The following is an 11,360-nucleotide window of genomic DNA, read 5'->3' as shown; positions in this document are numbered from 1 at the left end:
AACCCTAACCCTAACCCTAACCCTAACCCTAACCCTAACCCTAACCCTAACCCTAACCCTAACCCTAACCCTAACCCTAACCCTAACCCTAACCCTAACCCTAACCCTAACCCTAACCCTAACCCTAACCCTAACCCTAACCCTAACCCTAACCCTAACCCTAACCCTAACCCTAACCCTAACCCTAACCCTAACCCTAACCCTAACCCTAACCCTAACCCTAACCCTAACCCTAACCCTAACCCTAACCCTAACCCTAACCCTAACCCTAACCCTAACCCTAACCCTAACCCTAACCCTAACCCTAACCCTAACCCTAACCCTAACCCTAACCCTAACCCTAACCCTAACCCTAACCCTAACCCTAACCCTAACCCTAACCCTAACCCTAACCCTAACCCTAACCCTAACCCTAACCCTAACCCTAACCCTAACCCTAACCCTAACCCTAACCCTAACCCTAACCCTAACCCTAACCCTAACCCTAACCCTAACCCTAACCCTAACCCTAACCCTAACCCTAACCCTAACCCTAACCCTAACCCTAACCCTAACCCTAACCCTAACCCTAACCCTAACCCTAACCCTAACCCTAACCCTAACCCTAACCCTAACCCTAACCCTAACCCTAACCCTAACCCTAACCCTAACCCTAACCCTAACCCTAACCCTAACCCTAACCCTAACCCTAACCCTAACCCTAACCCTAACCCTAACCCTAACCCTAACCCTAACCCTAACCCTAACCCTAACCCTAACCCTAACCCTAACCCTAACCCTAACCCTAACCCTAACCCTAACCCTAACCCTAACCCTAACCCTAACCCTAACCCTAACCCTAACCCTAACCCTAACCCTAACCCTAACCCTAACCCTAACCCTAACCCTAACCCTAACCCTAACCCTAACCCTAACCCTAACCCTAACCCTAACCCTAACCCTAACCCTAACCCTAACCCTAACCCTAACCCTAACCCTAACCCTAACCCTAACCCTAACCCTAACCCTAACCCTAACCCTAACCCTAACCCTAACCCTAACCCTAACCCTAACCCTAACCCTAACCCTAACCCTAACCCTAACCCTAACCCTAACCCTAACCCTAACCCTAACCCTAACCCTAACCCTAACCCTAACCCTAACCCTAACCCTAACCCTAACCCTAACCCTAACCCTAACCCTAACCCTAACCCTAACCCTAACCCTAACCCTAACCCTAACCCTAACCCTAACCCTAACCCTAACCCTAACCCTAACCCTAACCCTAACCCTAACCCTAACCCTAACCCTAACCCTAACCCTAACCCTAACCCTAACCCTAACCCTAACCCTAACCCTAACCCTAACCCTAACCCTAACCCTAACCCTAACCCTAACCCTAACCCTAACCCTAACCCTAACCCTAACCCTAACCCTAACCCTAACCCTAACCCTAACCCTAACCCTAACCCTAACCCTAACCCTAACCCTAACCCTAACCCTAACCCTAACCCTAACCCTAACCCTAACCCTAACCCTAACCCTAACCCTAACCCTAACCCTAACCCTAACCCTAACCCTAACCCTAACCCTAACCCTAACCCTAACCCTAACCCTAACCCTAACCCTAACCCTAACCCTAACCCTAACCCTAACCCTAACCCTAACCCTAACCCTAACCCTAACCCTAACCCTAACCCTAACCCTAACCCTAACCCTAACCCTAACCCTAACCCTAACCCTAACCCTAACCCTAACCCTAACCCTAACCCTAACCCTAACCCTAACCCTAACCCTAACCCTAACCCTAACCCTAACCCTAACCCTAACGTTCACCGGACCAGGCATTGTCCTGTACGTTCTGGTACGTGAGGTTTAGTTCTGTTGAGCTAAACCCTAACCTATAACCCTAACCCTAACCCTAACCCTAACCCTAACCCTAACCCTAACCCTAACCCTAACCCTAACCCTAACCCTAACCCTAACCCTAACCCTAACCCTAACCCTAACCCTAACCCTAACCCTAACCCTAACCCTAACCCTAACCCTAACCCTAACCCTAACCCTAACCCTAACCCTAACCCTAACCCTAACCCTAACCCTAACCCTAACCCTAACCCTAACCCTAACCCTAACCCTAACCCTAACCCTAACCCTAACCCTAACCCTAACCCTAACCCTAACCCTAACCCTAACCCTAACCCTAACCCTAACCCTAACCCTAACCCTAACCCTAACCCTAACCCTAACCCTAACCCTAACCCTAACCCTAACCCTAACCCTAACCCTAACCCTAACCCTAACCCTAACCCTAACCCTAACCCTAACCCTAACCCTAACCCTCACCCTAAACCTAAAATCGCCGAGAACCCGCACTGACCGCAGAGCACCCGACATTAGGATGCTTTCCATGGAGATAGGTAACGACTACACCCGACCACGCGATAAGGGGGAAGCCCACAAGACCTGTATCGACGTAGCTCGCCTCGGCCTCCCGTCGTCGGCCGCGTCCGCTTACTCTAACAACCCGACACTCTATGACACTAACTACGAATGTTGATTTAACATAGAGATGATTTAATGAACTCACACACACACACACACACACACACAAACACACACACACCGACACATAAAACCAAGATAAAACCAAGATTGACACGACAACACAATGTAAAACACGATATACGACACGACCCACAGAGAGTCCGTTACACCAAAGAAGCAACGATCTGAAACCGAGAAAAACAGCGGGACGGTCTGACGCGATACCGGCGCAGACTCCGGTGTTCCTCAGATAACGTACGGATCGACCACAGTCCGATCGATACGTACCGACACGACATGGCCTCGTGAGCCAGACGCACGGGAACCACAATATGTGACGTCATTCTCAACTGAAGCAGACATAGTGAATCTACCGTCGGGCGCCACACTAAAAGGATTGGAATCGAGGTCTCCCACGCTCACGCGACTTGTGTCATCTCGAAGGCATTCTGGTCGTATCGCGTGCAAATCCACTGGTGGGGAAGGGGTCGGCCCGGCTGGGGAAATCCTAACGGCCTAACCCTAACTCTGACTCTAACCCTAACCCTAACCCTAACCTTAACCCTAACCGACTGAATAGTATGACAGACGGGACACCGACTCTTACAGTCGATAAATAACTCTCCCACCCGATAGTCAGACGATAGACCGACTGAATAGCGAGACAGACGGGACACCGACTCTTACAGTCTATAAATAATTCTCCCACCCGACAGTCAGACGATAGACCGACTCAATAGCCAGACAGACGGGACACCGACTCTTACAGTCGATAAATAATTCTCCCACCCGACAGTCAGACAATAGACCGACTCAATAGCCAGACAGACGGGACACTGACTCTTACAGTCGATAAATAATTCTCCCACCAGGTAGTCAAACGATAGACCGACTCAATAGCTGTACAGACGGGACACCGACTCTCACAGTCGATAAATAATTATCCCACCCGATAGTCAGACGATAGACCGAGTGAATTACGAGACAGACGGGACATCGACTCTGGCAGTCGACAAATAACTCTCCCAACCCGATAGTCAGACGATACACCGACTGAATAGTACGACAGACGGGACACCGACTCTGGCAGTCGATAAATAATTTTCCGACCCGATAGTCAAACGATAGACCGAGTGAATAGCGAGACAGACGGTACACCGACTCTTACAGTCGATAAATAATTCTCCCACCCGATAGTCAGACGATAGACCGAATCAATAGTTTGACAGACGGCACACCGACTCTTACAGTCGATAAATAATTCTCCCACCTGTTAGTCAGACGATAGACCGACTGAATAGGGAGACAGACGGCACACCGACTCCTACAGTCTGATAGATAATTCTCCAACCCGATAGCCAGACGATACACCGACTCAATAGCCAGACAGAAGGGACACCGACTCTGGCAGTCGATAAATAATTCTCCCACCCGATTGTCAGTCGATAGACCGACTGATTAGTTTTCTTCTTCACACGCTAGTCAGACGATAGACCGACTGAATAGGGAGACAGACGGCACACCGACTCCTACAGTCTGATAGATAATTCTCCAACCCTGGTATTCAGACGATAGACCGAAGGAATAGCGAGACAGACGTGACACCGACTCTTACAGTCGACAAATAATTCTCCCACCCGATAGTCAGACGATAGACCGGTCTGAATAGTTTGACAGACGGGACACCGACTCTTACAGTCGATAAATAATTCTCCCACCCGATAGTCAGACGATAGACCGAATCAATAGTTTGACAGACGGCACACCGACTCTTACAGTCGATAAATAACTCTCCCACCCGATAGTCAGACGACAGACCGACCGAATAGTTGGACAGACGGGACACCGACTCCTACAGTCGATAAATAATTTACTCACCCGATAGTCAGACGATAGACCGGTCTGAATAGTTTGACAGACGGGACACCGACTCTTACAGTCGATAAATAATTCTCCCACCCGATAGTCAGAGGACAGACCGACTGAATAGCGAGACAGACGCGACACCGACTCTTACAGTCGACAAATAATTCTCCCACCCGATAGTCAGACGATAGACCGACTGAACAGTTTGACAGACGGGACACCGACTCCTACAGTCGACAAATAATTTTCCCCACCCATCAGTTAGACGATAGACCGAATGAATAGCCAGACAGACGGGACACTGACTCCTACAGTCGATAAATAATTCTCCCACCCGATAGTCAGACGATAGACCGACTGAATAGTTTGACAGACGGGACACCGACTCTTACGGTCGATAAATAATTCTCTCACCCGTTAGTCAGACGATAGACCGAATGAATAGCGAGACAGACGTGACACCGACTCTTACAGTCGATAAATAATTCTCCAACCCGATAGCCAGACGATACACCGACTCGATAGCCAGACAGACGGGACACCGACCCTGGTAGTCGATAAATAATTCTCCCACCCGATTGTCAGTCGATAGGCCTCCACCGAAAGATCGCCTAAACGGTCACTCCCACAACAACGAATACATAGCCTAACCCTTCGTAACCCTGAACCTAAAATCGCCGAGAACCCGCACCGACCCCACTCTTTACCTTCACCACAAGATCGCCTAAATAGTCACTCCCACAACAACGAATACATAGCCTAACCCTTCGTAATCCTAAACCTAAAATCGCCGAGAACCCGCACCCGACCCCACTCTTTACCTTCACCATAAGATCGCCTAAATAGTCACTCCCACAACAACGAATACATAGCCTAACCCTTCGTAATCCTAAACCTAAATCGCCGAGAACCCGCACCCGACCCCACTCTTTACCTTCACCATAAGATCGCCTAAATAGTCACTCCCACAACAACGAATACATAGCCTAACCCTTCGTTACCCTAAACCTAAAATCGCCGAGAACCCGCACCCGACCCCACTCTCTACCTTCACCACAAGATCGCCTAAATGGTCACTCCCACAACGACGAATACATAGCCTAACCCTTCGTAATCCTGAACCTAAAATCGCCGAGAACCCGCACTGACCGTAGAGTACCGGACATTAGGATGCTTTCCGTGGAAATAGGTAACGACTACACCCGACCACGCGATAAGGGGGAAGCCCACAAGACCTGTATCGACAGAGCTCGCCTCGGTCTCCCGCCGTCGGCTGCGCCCGCTTATTCTAACAACCCGACACTATAAGACACTGATTACGAATGTTGATTTAACATAGAGATGACTTAATAAACCTACATACTAGCGCGTGCACACAGACACACACACACACACACACACACACACACCGACACAAAAACCCAGACAGACACGACAACACAATGTAAAAAACACGATGTACTACACGACCCACAGAGAGTCCGTTACACCAAGTAAGCAACGATCTGGAACCAAAAAAGGGAACGGGACGGTCTGACGCGATAACGGCGCAGACTCCACGCTCCTAAGGTAACGTACGGATCGACCACAGTCCGATCGACACGTACCGACACGACACGGCCTTGTGAGCCAAACACACGGGAACCACAATATGTGACGTCATTCTCAACGGAAGCAGACAGAGTGAATCTACCGTCGGGCGCCATACTAAAAGGATTGGAATCGAGGTCTCCCACGCTCACGCGACTTGTGTCATCTCGAAGGCATTCTGGTCGTATCGCTTGCAAATCCACTGGTGGGGAAGGGGTCGGCCCGGCTGGGGAAACCCTAACGGCCTAACCCTAACTCTGACTCTAACCCTGACCCTGACCCTGACCCTGACCCTGACCCTAACCCTGACCCTGACCCTGACCCTGACCCTAACCCTGACCCTGACCCTCACTTTGACCCTAACCCTAACCCTGACCCTAACCCTAACCCTGACCCTAACCCTGACCCTAACCCTAACCCTGACCCTAACCTTGACCCTAACCCTAACCCTGACCCTAACCCTAACTCTGATTCTAACCTTAATCCTAACCCTAACCCTAACCCTAACCAACCCTAAGAGTTGTTGCCCTGAAATATTCTTCAGTTGTACAGCAAACTCTCTTTCGACAACACACGTTCTCTCTAAGCTGATCCATGTTAACACATCGGCCACAAATGCACCATGGCAAAGTCTCTGGATTTATTGGTGATGCAAAAGGATGGTCTCCGTCACCTCTCTCTGCACGAACATTAGCGTAGACCTCAGCAAGTTGCAACGACTTTCTTGAATTACAAATGAAGGAGCTCACAACATTTTGAAGCTGTCTAATGCTGAGATTGCTAACAGATCCCTACAAGACATGCAATGGAAGATACCTTGGTTGTACTGTAGTTGCACCATTAGGTATATATAAAAAAGAAATATGACAACCTCAATTTCATCAGCAGAAGGAGCCACTTCTCTGGGAGAACCAACTAATACACCTGCATGACTGTCATCTCCTCGACAACTCTAGATGTGCAGACTATGTGGTACTAGTCAAGAATAACAGACGAAGCTCTGTAGCGCGCACCTCTCCGCGATTTTTGCATATCTCAGGTCTGCAAGAACATACACTCACACAGTGCGCACCTGCCGCTTTTGCACTCGCAGCCTCGTCCATCACGTCTCACTCTAGCGCACTTCTTTCTGCAACTGCATCTCACACTCTCCTATCACACCGATCACGTTGTGTATACCAATCAAAATATGGAGTCCAACAAAAACTTACTGGCTCAACTAGATTTTTTAACGTTTCTTCATCATCAGTTTCACCTGACAACATCATCTCATCTGTCGGGAACGCCATGTTTTGATCTAGCTATGCGCAGAATCCAAAGCGAGGCAAAAGCAATCCGCGCGAGCAAGCAGTTTCACGAACATGCGCATAAATCTGGACTGTGCCACTTTAACACTCACCTTGTCGTCTTATTAAAAGAGATTGCGTTATTATTGACTACTAGAGTAGGTCAGAGGTCACTTGTACTTTCCTCATGCTTGCTGAACTCGTAGATTTTAAACATCATGATCTTGTTACTAGAAATATGTCACCGCTTGTCGGACATCACAGAAATTGTGATACAAATCTATGTTAATTGATGTACACTATTGATATTAACGCCCATCCAAAGGGAACTAGGGAACTGCATAAATATTTCTGAACAACTGTAATATTGTGGAGTAATCGTGTTGTAATTATAACTAGAAATATGCCACCGATTGTGGACATTACAGAAATTGTGATACAAATGTATGTTAATTTATTTCCAAATGCTTCAACACTAGATAAATACGTGCACTAGACCAGCAATTACACAGAAAACATTCTCAATCATCATGCGCAAATTAACTTACCCTAGCCAATAGAGTCCAGCAATCGTTGGAGTAGTATCTTGTCGTGCTGTAGTATCATTGGTCCACCTCCACGTATATTTCCTCCATAAACTCGCTCATTCAAGTCTAATGGATAACTTCTTGTACCATTCTTTTCAGCCCAGTCATAATCAACTAGGCAGACAGCCTCAGGCTTCTCCATAAAATCCTGCACAATCAGAAAATTTGGCGCCCTCAAGTCTCCATGTACAAATCTTTTATCAGACAGTGTTTGGCCAATCTTCTGCAGCTCGTTCTTAATTCAGCCATAGTCATGACCTTGGCCATGAGTTATTTTAAGATACTCTTCCAGATTCTTAGCATTAGGAACCAGCTCCATGACAACAACAGTCAAATCCTTCGTTTCTTGACAGTAGATGAGTTCAGGAGCAAACTTCAGCTTATGCATACATCTATGCACCTCTTCACCATAACCAGTCTCAGACAGCTTTAGTAGAACTTGTCTTCCTTGGTATGTAGCTGTAAAAACTGTGAGTTTCCGTTTGCATGTTTCATGCGTTGCAATATTTTTTAGTACTAGGTCAGAGGTCACCTGTACTTCCCTCATGCTTGCTGAACTCGTAGCCAGCTCTGTCGCAACTGCTTCAATTCTTCCGAACACCTGAGCAAGCTTGTCAATAACATGACTTTCCATAGTTATATACACATTCTCCAGTACACTGAACAACACCTGGTCACTGGATTGACCCACACTGACAGCTCCATAGACCACTATATGTGGTGGTTTAAGTGTAACAACAAGGCTGGAGAAACTCTCCATTGAACAACCCTCCTTGAATTGGCAGAAATATTGCATGGTTTGTGCAAGCGGTACTTTCAAAGTAATTGCACTTTTCACTTTGGCAATTACGACGATTCTATTTGTATTTCTTACACGAACTACAATATCTGCTCTTCCGCTGCCCGTTTGGATTTCTCTCGATACCACGAAGTCAGAACCCAATCCTTCCAGCATAGTCGTCAGGCCATCTGTAAGAAACTGCTCTTCAACAGCACGGTGTAAACAGATATGAGTAAACTTTCTAGCGGAGTCCGCCATCTTTTCGGTTTGAGATACTGGTACTGCATTCATGGCTTTCTCAATCAACACAAGCGCGGACTTGGGTAAATTCCGGTGCAGCCAACCCTCTTCGCGTAGGTTGGGGCTAGTCTCCCTGCAAAGTGAAACAGCCATCTTGTTCAACCTACTTGTAGTGCAAATAGGGCCCGGATGTGGTTAAGAAGTGGCGGGTTAATATCAAATCTTTGTAAACAACTGTCGTATTGTAGAGCAATCGCGTTGTAATTTCAACTAGAAATATGCCACTGCTTGTCGGACATCACAGAAATGGTGACACAAATCGATGTTAATTTATGACAAATAATAGTGATGTTCACTACTAATATTAACACTCAATTTGTTGTCCTACTAAAGGAGATTGCGTAACTGTATCAATCTTTGTAAACAACCGTAGCATTGTGGAGTAATCGTGTTGTTATCTCAACTAGAAATATGTCACCGATTGTCGGACATCACAGAAATGGTGACACAAATCGATGTTAATTTATGACAAATAGTAGTGATGTTCACTACTAATATAAACACGCACCTAATATAAAGAGTCCTTTTTTGAGATGCAATGTCGTGAATGCAGTTAGTGTATTGTGAATTTGTGTGTGTGTGTGTGTGTGTGTGTGTGTGTGTGTGTGTGTGCGTGCATATATGTGTGTTCATCATTAAATCCAATAAACAGTTAAAAGACCACGGTGTGCAAACAACTGACATTAGTTAGTGTTGTTATGTAGCATGATTACCATTGTAATCTATAAATAAATGCAATATACACAAAGACATTATTCTGTTATTCATACTTTCTTTATGACTTACGCTAATACAGGAAATACCTCAACAGCAGAACGGTAATGACTGGGGGGTGTTTCTTCTCCAGGTATTACAAGCTACTTGGTCTGACTTGTTTTAAACTAGTCACAATTTAATTTTATCTATTCAGTATGCCTATTGCGTGGTTCACAGAAGAGACATGGACTTCAGTCAGGTACATGATTGTTAATTTATATATCCATTAATTAATTAAATTAACAGTCAACAGCTTACTACTGATACTAGACCAGAATGGATCGCGATCGGATCGGGATAGCGAGCGTCCACACTGCACTTTGAAAACGATACCTCCGCCTCATTTCGCTATCACGTGACTGATGACCGATGTGTATGTGTGGTTTCTTTGCTTGTAGAAAGCGTTGATACAGCGACGTAAGGTGAGCGAGAACAAAGACGGGTGAGGAGTGCTAGATGTTCCGACTACACGCGTAGCGTACGTGAAGGTAACGCCCACTATTTCTAATTGGATTCAACCGATCGCGATCGGATCGCGATCGAATCCACCTCGCGATGTGGATCGGACGGATCGCGATCCGATCGCGATCCTATCGCGATCGAGTTGCAAGTGTGGACAGCGTTGCGGTTGGATCGCGATCGGATCGCGATCCAGTTGCCAGTGTGGACAGGCCTTAAGAAACTCAAACATTCTATTTATAGAACCACTTAGAAAACCTGAATGATATATCTAGAACAGTTTGTACAGTTAGTAAGTACTCGTACTTTATTGGCTTGTTACTACAGTCTGACATTCCCCAGATTCCTTGTCGGATTCAGTCAGAACTAACAGACGTGTGCAAGTCAAAGACAGCAGCTGACTCCAATGAATCCATATCAACACATGTAGAAATAACCAACAGCACTGACTTGGCACCCATAACGGAGTCCAAAAACAATGAATGTCAATCCACAATCAAACAATCGCTCATTCCAATCTGCCAGTCAAATCTAAGCACAGATTTAGATTCGGATTTTGAAAACAACACTGTGGAAAGAGTCTCCTCCGGCAATAGAAATTGCTATTCTGTCCTAAACAGAAATGATTGCCCAGAACAATTGAGAGCTGTTGTACCACAATCCAATAAATACACATATGTGATAGACGAATTCAAAGTATCTGAGCAACACTGTCTTGATAGTCTCCAGTTTTCTGCCACTCTACGAATTAATTTAGCGACTAAAGCCGATGCAGAGCAATGGCTAAAACAATTCATGTGTCACAGCAAGTGCACATACAAAACAACAAGAACAAAGAAGATTGCTTTCAAACGCCTTGTGGCAAAATTCCACATGCATTGTCAGCATCACAGAAAATCATTAAGTCACAAGCAAAAATAGGCACATCTTCGAGTTGAGAGAAAAGGACTGAGAAGATCTCTCATTGCAGGAATGAGAAGCAAAAAAACAGAATGTCCTTCAAAGTTGACTTTAACCATCATGAAACCTACCAATAAGCAAGTTTGTACAGCAGATAAAAACGTCATGTCACACATGACAATCTTGAAGTTGAATTTTATTCACAACCATCCTGTACACTCAGCGCATGCGTTGAGTTTTCGATTTGTAGATGATGCCACAAAGCAGGAAATTTTCACTCTTTTCTCTAAGGGGCATAGTGCAGCATCA

This window comes from Corticium candelabrum, chromosome 11, assembly GCF_963422355.1.
Source record: "Corticium candelabrum chromosome 11, ooCorCand1.1, whole genome shotgun sequence".
NCBI lineage: Eukaryota > Metazoa > Porifera > Homoscleromorpha > Homosclerophorida > Plakinidae > Corticium > Corticium candelabrum.
Note: the sequence above shows the minus strand (reverse complement) of the source record.